Raw genomic sequence first — 17116 nt, 5'->3', positions numbered from 1 at the left:
GGGTACAGCCAGCAAAGGACTCCAATAGCTAGGCAATACCTTAAGGTGGGCTGTCTATTACAGCAACATTTCATACATGGACAGGGATAACAGGCTGTATTTTCCAAAGATGATCACATCCATATCGTCCATTTCACATGCTCCTTTATAATAATAAAAGTCGTACTGACACTCCTACTACGAAGATATGAGAGTCTATCTTTTCTTCCCTTGAATGTGAGTGGATTTTTGACTCTCGTATAACCAAGAGAATACAGCTAAAACAATGCTACATAACTTTAGAAGCTAGGTCAGGAAAGACAATGTGGTTCCACCTTGTTTGCTGAGACACTTTCTTCTGGAGCCCTGAGCTGCCATTAAGAAGTTCTACTACTCTAAGGCTGGTATACTTGGGTGAGGAAGCCCAAACCATATGGAGAGGCCACTTACAGATGCTCTAGTCAGCAATCCTAGTCTTTGAGTTTTCCTAGGCTGGATGCCAGACATGTGAGTAAATACTCTAGGATCACCCAACCCCCAGCTGTCAACACTTAGTCTTTGAGACTTCTCAGTTCAACCACTGACATCAGGCAGCAGACGAGCCATTCCTACTATGCTGTCCAAATTCCTGACCCACTGAATCCATGAACATATTAAATTAATTTTTACACAGCCACATTTTGGGGTAGTTACGCAATAATAGGTACTTAAACAACAGGGCATTGTAAAAATTAGTGTGCACTGGTCCTAATATTAATCTCATCTTCTTATGTAAAAGAATAAGTGTGTTGTGGAGATAAGGACGAGATGGGGGAGTAGAAGGACTTGAGCTCAATTCCTCTCATGAAAACACCAAAATCACAACTAACTGAGCAACCACTAACAAAAAAGATGGAAACCTACCAAAAAAGATATTCTACATCCAAAGAAAAAGAAGCCACAATGAGATGGTAGGAGGGGCGCTTTCACGATATAATCAATCCCATACCTGCCAGGCGGGCAACCCACAAACTGGAAAATAATTATATCACAGAGGTTCTCCCATAGGAGTGAGAGTTCTGAGCCCCACGTCAGGCTCCCCAGCGGGGAACTGGCAACAGGAGGAGGAGCCCCCAGAGCATTTGACTTTGAAGGTCAGCAGGGATTGAGTGCAGGAGCTCCAGAGGACTGGGGGAAATACAGACTCCACTCTTGGAGGGAGCACACAAGTTTTCACATGCACTGGGACCCAGGGCAAAGCAGTGACTCCATAGGAGTCTGGGCCAGATGTACCTGCAGGTCTTGGGGTGTCTCCCGGGGAGGAGGGGGTTGGCTGGGGCTCACACCAGGGGCAAGGCCACTGGTGGTAGAGGTCCCAGAGTGAGCTCTCCTGAGGTTGCCACTTTGGCACCAAGACCTGCCCCACCCGAAAGCCTGCAGGCTCCAGTGTTGGGACGTCTCAGGCCAAACAACCAACAGGGTGGGAACACAGCCCTACCCATCAGCAGACAGGCTGCCTAAAGTTGTCCTGAACCAACAGCTGCTTATAAACACACCACTGCCCACCAGAAGGATAAGACCCAGCTCCACACACCAGTGGGCAGGCACCAGTCCCTCCCACCAGGAAGCCTGCACAAGCCCCTGAACCAACCTCACCCACCGGGGGCACACGCCAGAAGCAAAAGGAACTACAATCCTGCAGCCTGAGGAACAGAGACCACAAACACAGAAAGTTAGACAAAATGAGATGGCAGAGAAATATGTTCCAGACAAAGAAACCAGACAAAACCCAAAAAGAACTAAGTGAAGTGGAGATAGTCAATCTACCCGAAAAAGATTTCACAGTGATGATAGTAAAGATGATCCAAAATCTCAGAAAAAGAATGGAGGCACAGACCGAGAGGATACAAGAAATGTTTAATAAAGAGCTGGAAGATTCAGGGCTTCCCTGGTGGCACAGTGGTTGAGAGTCCGCCTGCTGATGCAGGGGACACGGGTTCGTGCCCTGGTCCGGGAAGATCCCACATGCCGCGGAGCAGCTGGGCCCGTGAGCCATGGCCGCTGAGCCTGCGCGTCCGGAGCCTGTGCTCCACAATGGGAGAGGCCACAACAGTGAGAGGCCCGCGTACTGCAAAAAAAAAAAAAAAAGAGCTAGAAAATTTAAGAAACAAAGACATAGAGATGAACAATACAATAGCTGAAATTAAAAATACACCAGAAGGAATCAATTGCAGAATAAACGAGACTGGAAGACGGATGGTGGAAATCACTGTTGAGGAACAGAATAAAGAAAGAAGAATGGAAAGAAATGAGGACAATCTAAGAAACCTCTGGGACACATTAAATGCACCAACATTCGCATTATAGGGGTCCCAGAAGGAGAAGAGAGAGAAAAAGGGCCTGAGAAAATATTTGAAGAGATAATAGCTGAAAATTTCCCTAACACAGGAAAGGAAACAATCACTCAAGTCCAGGAAGTACAGAGAGTTCCATACAGGATAAACCCAAGGAGGAACATTCTGAGACACATATTAATCAAACTGATAAAAATTAAAAACAGAGAAAATGTTAAAAGCAACAAGGGAAAAGCAACAAATAACATACAAGGGAATCCCCATAAGGCTATCAGCTGTTTTTTCCCCCAGAAACTCTGCAGGCCAGAACGGAGTGCCATGATATATTTAAAGTGATCAAAGGGGAAAACCTACAACCAAGAATGCTCTACCTAGCAAGGCTCTTGTTCAGCTTTGACAGAGAAATCAAAAGCTTTACAGACAAGCAAAAGCTAAGAGAATTCAGCACCACCAAACCAACTTTACAACAAATGCTAAAGGAACTTCTCTAGATGGGAAAGAAAAGGCCACAACTAGAAAAAAGAAAATTACCAATGACAAAGCTCACCAGTAAAGATAAACATACAGTAAAGGTAGGAAATCATCTACACACAAATATGAAGTCAAAACCAGCAATCATGAGAAGAGAAGAGTACAAATGCAAGATATCGGAAATGCATTTGCAATTAAGAGACCAGCAACTTAAAGCAATCACACATATAAAAATATATAGAGAGACTGCTATATAAAAACCTCACGATAACCACAAACCAAAAATCTACAATAGATACACATACAAAAAAGAAAAAGCTATAAAACACAACTCTAAACATAGTCATGGGACTTCCCTGGTGGCGCAGTGGTTAAGAATCCGCCTGCCAGTGCAGGGGAAACGAGTTTGAGCCCTGGTCCGGGAAGATCCCACATGCTGTGGAGCAACTAAGCCCATGCGCCACAACTACTAAGCCTGTGCTCTAGAGCCCACAAGACACAACTACAGAGCCTGCAAGCCACAACTACTGAAGCCTGCACACCTACAGCCCGTGCTCCACCACAAGAGAAGCCACCGCAATGAGAAGCCTGTGCACCACAACGAAGAGCAGCCCCAGTGTGCCACAACTAGACAAAGCCCGCGTGCACCAACAAAGACCCAATGCAGCCAAAAATAAATACATAAATAAATAAATTTATATATTAAAAAAAAAACACGTAGTCATCAAATCACAAGAGAAAAGAACAAAAGAAAATGGGAAGAAAAAAGACCTACAAAAACAAATCCAAAACAATTAACAAAATGGTAATAAGAACATACATATCAATAATTACCTTAAATGTAATTGGATTAAATGCTCCAACCAAAAGACACCGACTGGCTGAATGGATACAAATACGAGACCTACATATATGCTGTCTACAAGAGGCTCACTTCAGATCTAAGGACACATACAGACTGAAAGTGAGGGGATGGAAAAAGGTATTCCATGCAAATGGAAAGTAAAAAAAAGCTGGAGTAGCAATACTCATATCAGACAAAACAGACTTTAAAATAAAGACTGTTAGAAGAAACAAAGAAGAACACTACATAATGATCAAGGGATCAATACAAGAAGGAGATATTGCAATTGTAAATATATATGCACCCAACATACGAGCACCTCAATCACACCCATCCTTCTGCGACTATTCCAAAAAACTGCAGAGGAAGGAACACTCCCAAACTCCTTCTATAAGACCACCATCACCTGATACCAAAACTGGACAAAGATATCACAAAAAAAGAAACTTACAGGCCAATATCACTGATGAACATGGATGCAAAAATCTCAGCAAACCGAATCCAACAATACATTAAAAGGATCATACACCATGATCAAGTGAGATTTATCCCAGGGATGTAAGGATTTTTCAATGTCCACAAATCAATCAGTGTGATACGCCACATTACAAATTGTAGAATAAAAACCATACAATCATCTCAATAGATGAAGAAAAAGCTTCTAACAAAATTCAACACACATTTTTGATAAAAACCTTCAGAAAGTGGGCATAGAGGGAACCTACCTCAAAATAATAAAGCCATATATAACAAACCCACAGCTAACATCACACTCAATGGTGAAAACCTGAAAGCATTTCCTCTAAGATCAGGAACAAGACAAGGATGTCCACTCTCGCCACTTTTTTCAACATAGTTTTGGAAGTCCTAGCCACCATAATCAGGGTAGAAAAAGAAATAAAATGAATCCATATTGGAAAAGAAGAACTAAAACTGTCACTGTTTGCAGATGACATGATACTATACATAGAGAATCTTAAAGATGCCACCAGAAAACTACTAGAGCTAATCAATGAATCTGGTAAAGTTACAGGATATAAAATTAATGCACAGAAATCTCTTGCATTCCTATACACTAATGATGACAAATCTAAAAGAGAAATTAAGGAAACACTCCCATTTACCATTGCAACAAAAAGGATAAAATACCTAGGAATAAACCTACCTAGGGAGACAAAAGATCTGTAGGCAGAAATCTATAAGACACTGATAAAAGAAATTAAAGATGATACAAACAGATGGAGAGATATACCATGTTCTTGGATTGGAAGAATCAATACTGTGAAAATGACTATACTACCCAAAGCAATCAACAGAGTCAATGCAATCCCTATCAAATTACCAATGACATTTTTTACAGAACTAAAACAAAAAATCTTAAAATTTGTATGGAGACACAAAAGACCCCGAATAGCCAATGAGGCCTTGAGGGAAGAAAACGGAGCTGGAGGGATCGGACTCCCTGACTTCAAACTATACTACAAAGCTATAGTAACCAAGACAATATGGCACTGGCAGAAAAACAGAAATATAGATCAATGGAACAGGATAGAAAGTCCAGACATAAACCCACACACCTGTGGTCAACTAATCTATGACAAAGGAGGCAAGGTTATACAATGGAGAAAAGACAGTCTCTTCAATAAGTGGTGCTGGGAAAACTGGACAGCTACATGTAAAAGAATGAAATTAGAACCCTCCCTAACACCATACACAAAAATAAACTCAAAATGGATTAGAGACCTAAATGTAAGACCGGACACTATAAAACTCTTAGAGCAAAACACAGGAAGAACACTCTTTGACATAAATCACAGCAAGATCTTTTTTGATCCACTTCCTAGAGTAATGAAAATAAAAACAAAAATAAACAAATGGGATCTAATGAAAGTTAAAAGCTTTTGCACAGCAAAGGAAACTACAAACAAGATGAAAAGACAACCCTCAGAATGGGAGAAAATATTTGCAAACGAATCAACAAAGGAGTAATCTCCAAAATATATAAACAGCTCATGCAGCTCAGTATTAAAAAAACAAACAACCCAAAAAAAAAAAAAAAAACCCCAAACAACCCAATCCAAAAATGGGCAGAAGACCTAAATAGACATTTCTCCAAAGAAGACATACAGATGGCCAATAAGCACATGAAAAGCTGCTCAACATCACTAATTATTAGAGAAATGCAAATCAAAACTACAATGAGATATCACCTCACATCAGTTAGAATGGGGCATCATCAGAAAATCTACAAACAAGAAATGCTGGAGAGGGTGTGGAGGAAAAGGAACCTTCTTGCACTGTTGGTGGGAATGTAAATTGATACAGCCACTATGGAGAACAGTATGGAGGTTCCTTAAAAAACTAAAAATAGAATTACCCTATGACCCAGCAACCCCACTACTGGGCATATACCCAGAGAAAATCATAATTCAAAAAGACACATGCACCCCAATGTTCACTGTAGCACTATTTACAATAGCCAGGACATGTAAGCAACCTAAATGCCCATCAACAGATGAATGGATAAAGAAGATGTGGTGCATATATACAATGGAATATTACTCAACCATAAAAAGGAATGAAATTGGGTTATTTGTAGAGACGTGGATGGATCTAGAGACTGTCATACAGAGTGAAGTAAGTCAGAAAGAGAAAAACAAATATTGTATATTAATGCATATATGTAGAACCTAGAAAAATGCTACAGATGAACTGGTTTGCAGGGCAGAAATTGAGACAGAGATGTAGAGAACAAACGTATGGACACCAAGGGGAAAAAGTGGTGGGGGGGAGGTGGTGGTGGTCTGATGAATTGGGAGACTGGACTGACATATATACACTAATATGTATAAAACAAATAACTAATAAGAACCTGCTGTATAAAAATAAAATTGAAAAATTAAAAAAAAGAATTCTGCTAAAGTTGCAGAATACAAAATTTATACATAGAAATCTCTTGCATTTCTATACACTAACAATGAAAGATCAGAAAGAAAAGTTAAGGAAACAATCCCATTTACCATCACATCCAAAGAATAAAATAACTAGGAATAAACCTACCTAAGGAAGCAAAAGATCTGTACTCCAAAAACTTTAAGACACTAATGAAAGAAATGGACGATGACACAAACAGATGTAAAGATATATCCTGTTCTTGGATTGGAAGAATCAATATTGTCAAAATGAGTATACTATCCAAGGAAATTTACAGATTCAGTGCAATCCCTATCAAATTACACATTTTTACACATTTTTCACAAAATTAGAACAAAATTTTTTTAAATTTGTATGGTAACAACGAAGATCCCGAATAGCCAAAGGAATTCTCAGAAAGAAAAATGCCACTGGAGGAGTCAGGCTCCCTGACTTCAGACTATGCTAGAAAGCTACAGTAATCAAAACAGTATGGTACTGGCACAAAAACAAATACAGATCAATTGAACAAGACAGAAAGCCTGTTGGGCATATAAAAGTTATGTTTATACTACACCATAGTCTATTAATTATGCAATAGCACTATGTCTAAAAAATTATGTACATACCTTAATTAAAAAATACTTTTTGTGAAAAATTGCTAACCATCATCTGATCTTTCAGAGACTCACTGTAGTAAAATCAAAGATCACTGATCACAGGTCACCATAACAAATATAATAATGAAAAAGTCTGAAATATTGCAAGAATTAGCAAAATCTGATATAGAGACATGAAGTGAACAAATGCTGTTTAAAAATGGCATCAACAGACTTGCTCAATCCAGGGTTGCCATAAACCTAAATTTGTAAAGAACAGTAATGTGAAGCACAAAAAGAGGTGCAAAATAAAACAAGGCACACCTATAAATAGTTGTCAGCTCAAGGCAAATTCAAGTTTTCCTTCCTGGCACTGTATTCCCAAATATTTTCCATCTGAGGTTAAATTCCCAGATGCAGAACCTATTGATATGGAGGGCTGACTGTACTCAGAAGTCATCCACGTATGGAAACTGAAGCCATGGAGAAGGGATGAAATCATCCAGGGATAATGTGAATAGCAGAAGAGAAAGAGAAAAAAAGCCACAAAGGTAAGAAGAATTAAGTGAGAGTGATGTTGCAGATAGAAGGAATGACTTTCCATGAGAAAGTCATCAAGTGTTGACTGCCACAGGGTTTAGATAAGGTTTAAAAAATGTCCATCTATCAATTGAGAAGTCACTCATTTTCTCAAAATATTGGAAGAAAAAGGAAATAAACCATTCAACTTGCTTTCTTGAGGACAAGAGAGATCTAGTACTTCACACAGAAAGAAGCCAGCTGAAGAAAGAGTGTCTAAAAACTGATGAGGGCATATCAAATAATGATCAAAGGACACAAGCAGGACTGGAATTGAGACTCAACGCTGGAGCAAACTTGATAACTGAGATAACGTTAACTGTTTCCCCACAGGATTATTATACATTGTTAAGAGAATACTCATTAGCATAATCACTACAGTGGTCACTTGGCACCATTTAGCAAAATGTTAATATTTTGTGTAACATGTATACATTATCTGACCTGACAATTCTACACCTAAAAATTTATCCTACAGATATATTTGTATTGGACAAAATGATATGTACAAGATTACTCATTACAGCATTGTTTGAAGCAGAAAAAGACTGGAAATAACCCAACTATCCATCAAGACACAACTTTAGTTATGGTATATCCAGACAAACTAAGTAGCTGTGAAAAAAAATTAGAATGTTCTCTATGTACTGATATGAAAATCTCCTGGATATAGTAGATAAAGCAAAAAATAAAAGTGCAGAAAAATGTGAAGTTACTTTTTGTCTGTAAAAAGGGGGAAAACAGAATACTATATTCGTAGGGACTTCCATGGTGGCACAGTGGTTAAGAATCCACCTGCCAATGCAGGAGACACGGGTTCGATCCATGGTCTGGGAAGATCCCACATGCCGTGGAGCAACAAAGCCCGTGCGCCTAGAGCTCGTGCTCCTCAACAACAGAAGCCAACGCAATGAGAAGCCCACACACCTCAACGAAGAGTAGCCCCTGCTCGCCACAACTAGACAAAGCATGTGCAATGCACCCAAAAATAAATAAATAAACTTGTAAAAAAAAAAAAGAATACTATACTTGTATTTCCTTGAATATAAATAAAGCATCTGGAGAGCTAAGAATCTAAGAACAGTGGTTACTTATGACTCTAAAGAACAGTGGTTACTTATGATGGAGAGGGCTCACACAGGAGAGATGGCGGACAAGAATAAGACCTTACACTTTACATTTTCATGGCTTGTGAGCCATGAGAATATATTACCTACTCAAAAATAAAGCTAAAAAAACTTTCACTTTTTTCCAACACAGAAGTTAAGAGAATGTAAAAAAAAAAAAAGAGAGAATATAATAATGATGCTAATAGACTCAAGATTAAAAGTGACAGACGTTTAAACAGTAGAGTTTAAGCTTCTGCTTCTATTTTCTCCACGAAGCAGCTGAGAAAATAAGGATAAATGTGAGGGGTGAACACGGTATAAGGAGCTAGAAGAAAACGACGTACAAATAGAAGCTGTAGATAATGGAATTGGGAGCTTTAAAAATACATAATGAAAATACACTAGACATGACTAAGAATTCTACATATAGAAAGAAAAAAAAAGATATATTGGTCCTGTTCAGTGAAACACACGCCACCTAGAACTGTGTCATCTTGTGGAAAGAGGAAATGGAAAAGTCATCTTTTAAGATAATTTACTTAGGCACGTGACAGCATGAAGGAACGCCAAAACAGACTAATCCCTGCTCCCCTCCTCTCAATACTCTTTGTCCCCGGAGTATTTCCAGAGCCTAGCACAATGCCTGGCACAGGCTGATGCTCAAAAATTCAACTATTCATAAATTCATTAACTCTGGCCTTAAGGGAAATCAAGAAAGGAGTCCTTTGCTTCAAAGTCGGAACAACGGAACCTGTCGCATGGTTCTGCGCACTATTTTCAACACGGGAAGGGAGTGTCAGACTCACCCAGGGGCAGACAGAGGAGAGAACACGAGTCACCCTGACCGAGATGATAAAGGCTACGTTCCCTGCACCCTCCACCTCTCAAAATCCCGGATTCGTTCCCGGCCTCGGGAGTGTGGGGAAACGACTGGGGCCGTGGTGCGGCGGGCCGGGGAGGAGGCCGCAAATCCTCAATTAGTCCAGCTACCCACGTTTCCCCCCTTAGATGGGTCGCCGCGGAGTGTTCTGAGTGGTCACCTACCCTCGTGTGCGTCACACATATTGACAAACGGTTCACGAGAAGCTAACTCTCAAAACCACAGAGAGAAAAGCCAAGCGCCCACAGACCTACGCAGCGTCGAAAGAAAACATTTCCGTGTCGGGCGTTCCCAGAATACTCTGCGTCTCACGGCGCGGGAGGGGCAGGGGGAGCGGGGAAAAAAAAAAAGCCCAATATTAATTCTGCGCCTGCGCAAAGTGTAGGTTAAGCTTTGCTGACGGCTTGAACTGCACATGCGCAAGTTGTGGGCTGAAGCCTCAAGCGGTTGAAGCAGGGTCTGCTTCTACACTCTCAAGCTTTGGATCTAGCCAATGAAAGTTTTTGCTTTTTAATGCTGTTGCACAAATGACACATGGAAAAAAAGCCAAGAAGATGTATTAATAAAAGGTTTTTACCATTGTAAAGCAATTATACTCTAATATAAAGATGTTTTAAAAAGTTTTTATTGTGGCCATATGTCTGCGGCATTCGATTTTCTATTTTTTTCCAGTTCCAAAGACAAAAAAAACACGAAGATTTTAAAAATGTGATTTCTTACCAGCAGATGGTGCCAGCGGCGGCGCGTTGAAGAAGCCTGAAAGTGAACAAACCCTCACTCGCTAGCCTATTCAACCGTAGTCTTAAGCCCCCGGTGCCTTTATCTCGGTTTCAACTGGGCTCTCAGGCCACAGAGCCTTCCTCGCGAGAACTTACGAGATTAGAGCGAGAGGAGGAGCCGAAGTGAGACGCTGACAAATGACAGCTCTCAGGTAGTCTCTACTGTTTTGCGCACATCTGGGGCCACAGAGCACGTGAGAAAAGGTGGCTCAGCCCCTTTTGCCCACGCCCGCGTTTCTCATGCTGCCCACGGGCCTCACTCATAGGCTGCTATGCAGCTTCCTGCGGGGATCCACTCCCACGATAGCGCGCCATGGCCTCCGGGAGACGCTCCTCGAGAGGAGATGTGCGGCCAACTCCTCCTCCCTGTACCCATCCGGCCTGGGATGTGGGCTTCCCCGTGGCGCGACAGCGACTGGGGATAACCAAGGAAGGGCTGACATGGAGGAGAGTTTTGTGTTCCCCGAGTACGTCCCGGATTCGGAGCCCGCAGTGACCCTCCAGGACCAGCTGCGGGAGCTGCAGCAGCGGCAGGAAGAGGAGGAGCTACGGTGCTGCAGCGGCGGGAGGAGCGGTGGCAGCAGGAACTACGGAACTCCCGGCAGATGCACCCAGACCGTGTGCCAGCGCTGCTGACTGCTGGTGTTTCACCGGCGCGCCCTGCACCTGCAGGTGAGCCGCGAGCAGTAGTACCTGGAGCTGGTGACCGCCGCGCTGCGGAGGCCCAAGCTCGCCCTGGTGCTGTACATGATGGACCTGCTTGATCTGCCCGACGCCCTGCTGCCGCACCTGCCCGCGCCGGTGGGCCCCAAGCAGCTGATCTTGCTGGGAAACAAGGTGAACCTGCTGCCCCTGGATACTCCCGGCTACCGACAGCGGCTCCAGGAGCGACAGTGGAACGACTGTGCCCGCGCCGGGCTCCTGCCGCCCCCTGGCTACCGAAGGCCACAACACCCCAGCGGGGACCGGCCACGGGACGAGCAGGAGAAAGCGAATCCTTCGCCCAAGTCCAGCACGATGCTCAGAGACGTGCGGCTCATCAGCTTCAAGACTGGCTATGGAGTCAGAGTTTGATCTCTGCGCTCCAGCGTTCCTGACGCTACCGCGGCGACGTCTACGTGGTTGGCGCCACCAACGCTGGCAAGTGCACTCTCTTCTACACGCTTCTGGAGTCCGATTACTGCATCGCCAAGGGCGCCGAAGCTATAGACCAGATGGTGAGCCTTAGGGCGCCAGTCCCCATCGTTTTCTGAGACGCTGGGAGTCTGATCGTGGTTCAGGCACCTAATCCTATATCTTTCATTAATGTCCACCAGGGACTGGCTGGAGCCTTCACTTTAAAAATTATCTACCTACTTTGGTCACATTTCTCTTCTGTGTCAGTTTAGTGCTTGGAAATTCAGTATATGTTGTAGTAACTTTCCAACATAAATAATTAGAGTACTTCTATGTACCAGTCCCTCTTCTAGGCACTGTATGTGAACCAGATGACAAAGTAGTTTCTGTTATCTTGGAGGTTTCCCTCGTAGCTTTAGTTCTTTGTATATTTCTCCGGAAAATCCTTCTTTCACTTTCTACACCTAGCTTCACCCCTCACTTTCTCTTCATATCTTGAGTTTACTCATGAGATTACTATACAGATTTAACATTTGAATAATTCACTAATGCAATATGATGTGTGGCTTCGCTGAGAAGAATGTCAAATGTCAAATATGTGGCTTTAAGAAACGTCTGTGGAAACTGCAGAATGGGTGCTTCTATGGCCCTGTTTGCCATAGAAGGCAAAACTAAATACTTCATTTGTTCCTTTGAAACCAGTATTTAACTTTGAAAAGCTGTTTTTCTCTGTAGAGAACTTTAGTTGACTTATACACACAGCAGTTTTATACTGGTTGGTAGTTTTTCATTGTATAAAATAAGTTCCTTCTTCCTTTCTTAAGGAAAATCAGTGAACGGTGCTTACAGTTGTGGCTTCCAACTTCCTTCCCGTTCACATTACTTCACTGGACAAGGTGGACACTGTATATCAGAAGCACGGGGGTCATACGTTACTCAAGGTGAGGCAACATGCTTTGATGGTTGTATAGTTAGGTTAACACACCCTGCTAAAAAAGACTTGTTGGACAGAACCAACTTTGTTACACCATCAGCTAGCTCTCCCCGACCTTGTTCACCTTGAGGATTTTGGCTATAAATTGAGGTGGGCTCTTATAGAAAAGTGATGTTGGATTGGACTGATCCTAGAATAGTGACAGAGCTGGGTTTTCTCTAGGTGACACTGTCCAATATTGTAGCGCCATGCACCTATTTAAATAAGTTAATTAAAATGAAATAAACTTTAAAATTTAGTCCTTCCCTTGCACTAGCCACTTTTCAACTGCCCAACGGTCACATCATTGCAGAAAGTTGTACTGGATAATGTGAGTGAAGAGCTCTAAGTTACAGATTTTCTCACAACTGGGTGATGCTACTGGCATCCAGTGGGTGGAAGCCAGAGATGATGCTAAACATAATGCAATGCACAAGACAGTACCTCACAACACAGAATTATCTGGTCCAAAATATGAGTAGTGCTGAGTTGCGAAGCCCTTGTATGAGTGGAAAAGCTCTCCTCCGAGGTTCTTAATCCCAGGCACTTAGAGGTTATTGTACCTCTTCTCTCCTGCTTTACTTGCTCCTTCCTTTCACCTGTTAAGGAGTGTGTTAAAATTTCTCTGACCTTTAAAAAACAAAACAAAACTCAGTGTCCCACTCGTTCCACCTCTTTACAATCAAGCTTACTCCTCACGTCCCATGCTCTGCAGTCCCTGTTGTGCCCTTTCTATGCCACTGAAATTGTTCCAAGTTCACCAGAGACTGAATGGGGCCTGCTTACAGATCTTTAACCAGACATGGGTATACACTGTTGGCTGGTGTGTAGTGTATGATAGTTAAGATCTCTGGAGCCAAGCTGGGTCCAAATCCTGCTCTGCTCCACCACTTAACAAAGCTGTGTGACTTTAGGTAAGTTTCCTTTACCTCTCTCTGTTGTACCTACACCACGAGGTTGTGGAGAAGATCAAGTGCAAGGGGACTGCTGTCACTGCTACGTAAGTATTTGTGGTGATGAAGATTATGGGACATACCTACTGCAAAAATAGCAGGTACGTCCAATGCAGAGGTGATTTACCATTAATTAATGCTCATACAACTGAAAATAAGTCAAAACACAAAATACACACCCGCCCTTCAACAAGGATAAAACCAACCTGACTTGGGAAGTAAATGCTTCTTTCTCTCTGGATTTCCTAAGAAAGCCAGAGTGAAATTAAAACTCCATCGAAATAACTGCCCTAAAGTTAATACTCCAGAGACATGTGGGATTTTCAGGGTAGGGCTCCACCCCCATGCATCTGTGTAGTCTTCAGAGTGGACTCACTGATAGTTCACAAAACAACACTGAGGCTTCTCTCCCGGTGTAATACAAATGGCTTCTTGGGCTGCTCTGTGGCTCATCCTTGCCTTCTGGTTTTCTTACTCACCTCCCAAGTCAAAGTCAATCCTGCCTCCTAATTATCACTGAGTCCAGCCTCATAGTCCAAACTGTAATCTACTTTCTTTAGGCTGTTTTGAGATCCTGTTTTGAGGTATTTTCCCAGCTCCCAGTTTTACTGCCTTCTGCCCACCCTCACCCCATCACAGCTGTAGTTCTCAACCAGGGTTGACTCTTACCCCAAGGGAACATTTGACAAAGACTGGAGGCATTTTTGGTTTTCACAACTTGGTGGATGCTGAGTAGAGGCTGCTAAAAATTGTGCAATGCACAGGACAGCCTCCCGAGACAAAGAATTATTTGGCCCAAAAGGTCAATAGTGCTGAGGTTAGGAAACCCTGCACTACGCAGATTTTTCCAATACAAAGCAGGCCACAGTATTCTTTTTTGATTCTTTTCTCTTTCCTGCTTATAATTCCTTGGTAGTTCCACATTACTGAGAGAAGTCTAAACTGATAGCCTCATCACTAATGCACACACACACATAACATACTCTGCACAGTTAAACTACAGTTCTCTGAACTCATTATCCTTTTTCCAATTTCTGTGTACATGATACTAACCCAGGATACCTTCCCACTGAATAACTTTAATCTATTTTTCAAATTCTGCTCTTCATTAATGTTTTCCTTGACCAAACCACGTTCATTACTTCCTTCACAATCACAGTACTTAGTAGATGCCTCTCATCACGTTTCTTACCTTGTAATTTATTTACTTGCTGTTTCCACCTTCTGATCTCCTTGGGGGTAGGGACCATATAGAACATATTGTAATAGCTATCTTTGTGTCCTTAGTGCTAAACACGGAGAGATCTCTTAATAAACAGGTAAATTATTATCCAGTTACTTCCAATTCATGTAAACATAGAAGCTGAATCTTACCCGTTATCCATGTACCCTTGAGAGGTGATGAGGCAGGGATTAATCTCTGTGTCCAGCCAGGCCTGTAAGAACTAAGGTATTTGGAAGGACGTTGCTTTAATTGCCCAAAATTATTGTGTCTAAAGCTTTATGGAGGACTGTAAAAACTGTAAGTTAATAAAGCAAGATTCTGCTGTCTGGAGGTTACCACCAGTTGGATGCCCACATGGGGCCCTTGTCACTGGGATCTATAGGCTTCATCCCATCACAGAGCTCCCAGGTTTTTCATTTGATCTAGAAGTGATTTGAGGTTTTTTCAACAGTTGAATGTTTAAAAGGATTTTATTCTTGATACCTGTACAGTATTATCTTATCAGTGCCTTACTTAATATTAGAGTTATCAGGGGTTTAATTTGAACCTCCAAATATCTTCATCTCCTTCCAATGGAAGGTTCCAATGGGTGGAGAAGAAAGAATGGCAGGATTTCCTCCTCTTGTTGCTGAAGACATCACATTAGATGAAGGACTTGGGGAACCTGAAGCAGTGGCTGACATCAAGTTCTCCTCTGCAGGTAACTTTACACCAAGCACTTTTTTTTTCTTTTTTAATTTGGCCGCACCACGCGGCATGTGGGATCTTAGCTCCCTGACCAGGGATCGAACCCGCACCCCCTGTAATAGAAGCACGGAGTCTTATCGACTGGACCACCAGGGAGGTCCCTACACCAAGCACTTTTTAAAAGGTGAATAAAGTAGCCTTACTGACTTTTAGTATATTTTTATACAGATGTGCCTTAACTGACATAAGCTGAATATTTTAAGAAATACATACTAGATTATTCATAAGATGTAACCTACTCTGAAAATAAATCTGTACCTTTTCACAAATGCATTGTATGCTTTTAAAAAATAGAGTGAAAGACAACAGTAGCCTCCCTTGGGTTTCCATTTTGAGCTGTGTTTGGTGTTTTTAATAAGATAGTTGCTAACACCACCTGTGTTCTGCCATGTTCTTGCATAGGCTGGGTAGCAGTAACGCCGCAGTTTAAGGACAAACTGCACCTCCGAGGCTACACACCTCAAGGAACAGTTCTGACGGTCCGGCACCCATTCTTGCCACATGTAGTTAACATCAAAGGAGAGCGTATCTGGAGAAGCGTGGCCTATAAAACCAAAAAGCCTCCTGCCCTTGTGTACAATCTGCAGAAAAAGAAAAAAAGATAAATATATGAAGCTGACTGTTCACATTGAAGATTAACGATATACAACATACTGTATAGCATTAAATATTGCTATAATAAAACCTTCCGCCACCCTTTTTAAGCTACCAAGGACCGTGCCAGTTTTTAATGAATTGAGCTTGTAAACAGAAGTTATTTTTTGCTGGGTACATATATGTGTATATCTGTGATTCAGATATACCTAAAAAGGAGTTCTGTTGAATTCAGGTTTCTCCCACTATATTTTTAATGAAACCAGATGGCATTTCTAATTTGGAGTCTAGTTGAGAGAGCAGCTTAGCAGTTGGCATATGAAAAAATGGCAGAAAATCAATGTCTCCAAAATACATGGGCTGAAATGAGATAGAAGCGAGTAAGTGGCTTTGCTCCACAGAGTCATCCAGGGACCCCACCGGGGGAACATGCCGCAGCTTCCATCTCTGGGTCTAAGGTGGTTGCTCAAGTTGTCATCCTTTCGCAATGGCAAAAAGAGAAGAGAGTGAAGAGCGTGCAGCTCCCCTACTGAAAAGAAGGGGGAAGTGCTGGAAGTTGCCCACATCACAGCGCCCATTGGTCAGCACTTACATGGCCACACCCCCCATGGGGAAGCTGGAGGATGTAGAGGGAAATGGGGATTTCGGACTTGTATTACTTAAGGGAAGAAGGGGAGAATAGAAACTGGAAAACAAGTAGAAGTTTCCCTTACATAATCTAAAAGGGCCTGAAAATCTTAGAAAAGAATTCATGTTATGTTTTTCTGGCATTCAGTTTCTTCTGCAAGGATCAGAGCACTTTAACCATTTTATCAACATTTGCCTGTAAACACTGTATAACATTACATCAGTCAGAAGTCTTTACCTTTATGTATTCCTAAATGAGTAAGTGGCACTAGAGCTGTGGACAATGCACTGGCCAGTCAAGTCCCAGATCCCAATGTTGAGATAAAAGCTCGTGGAGTAAGCTGGCCTGAAACGCAGATCCATGAGCTTCCTATAGACTCAGGTTTAGCATGAAC

At 42.1% G+C, this 17116-nt stretch overlaps 1 long non-coding RNA gene and 1 pseudogene across 5 annotated transcripts in view; one reads left to right on the top strand and one right to left on the bottom strand.

Moving 5' to 3' along the window:
• The window catches only part of LOC132597359 (uncharacterized), a 36600-nt gene extending 25908 nt beyond the window's left edge, over positions 1-10692 (bottom strand). For 4 of the 5 annotated variants that reach the window (XR_009564025.1, XR_009564024.1, XR_009564023.1 and 1 more), the window contains exon 1: positions 9872-10002. This is a non-coding gene — a long non-coding RNA (uncharacterized lncRNA). Of the gene's footprint in view, positions 1-9871; positions 10003-10427 lie in introns of those variants that run through there. The other variant, XR_011377485.1, reaches the window with a different exon arrangement.
• LOC115865669 (nitric oxide-associated protein 1-like) lies at positions 10397-17116 on the top strand (annotated as a pseudogene).

The sequence above is a fragment of the Globicephala melas genome, chromosome 5, assembly GCF_963455315.2.
Source record: "Globicephala melas chromosome 5, mGloMel1.2, whole genome shotgun sequence".
In the NCBI taxonomy this organism is placed as follows: Eukaryota; Metazoa; Chordata; class Mammalia; order Artiodactyla; family Delphinidae; genus Globicephala; species Globicephala melas.
Note: the sequence above shows the minus strand (reverse complement) of the source record. Positions and strands in the feature narration are given on the sequence as shown.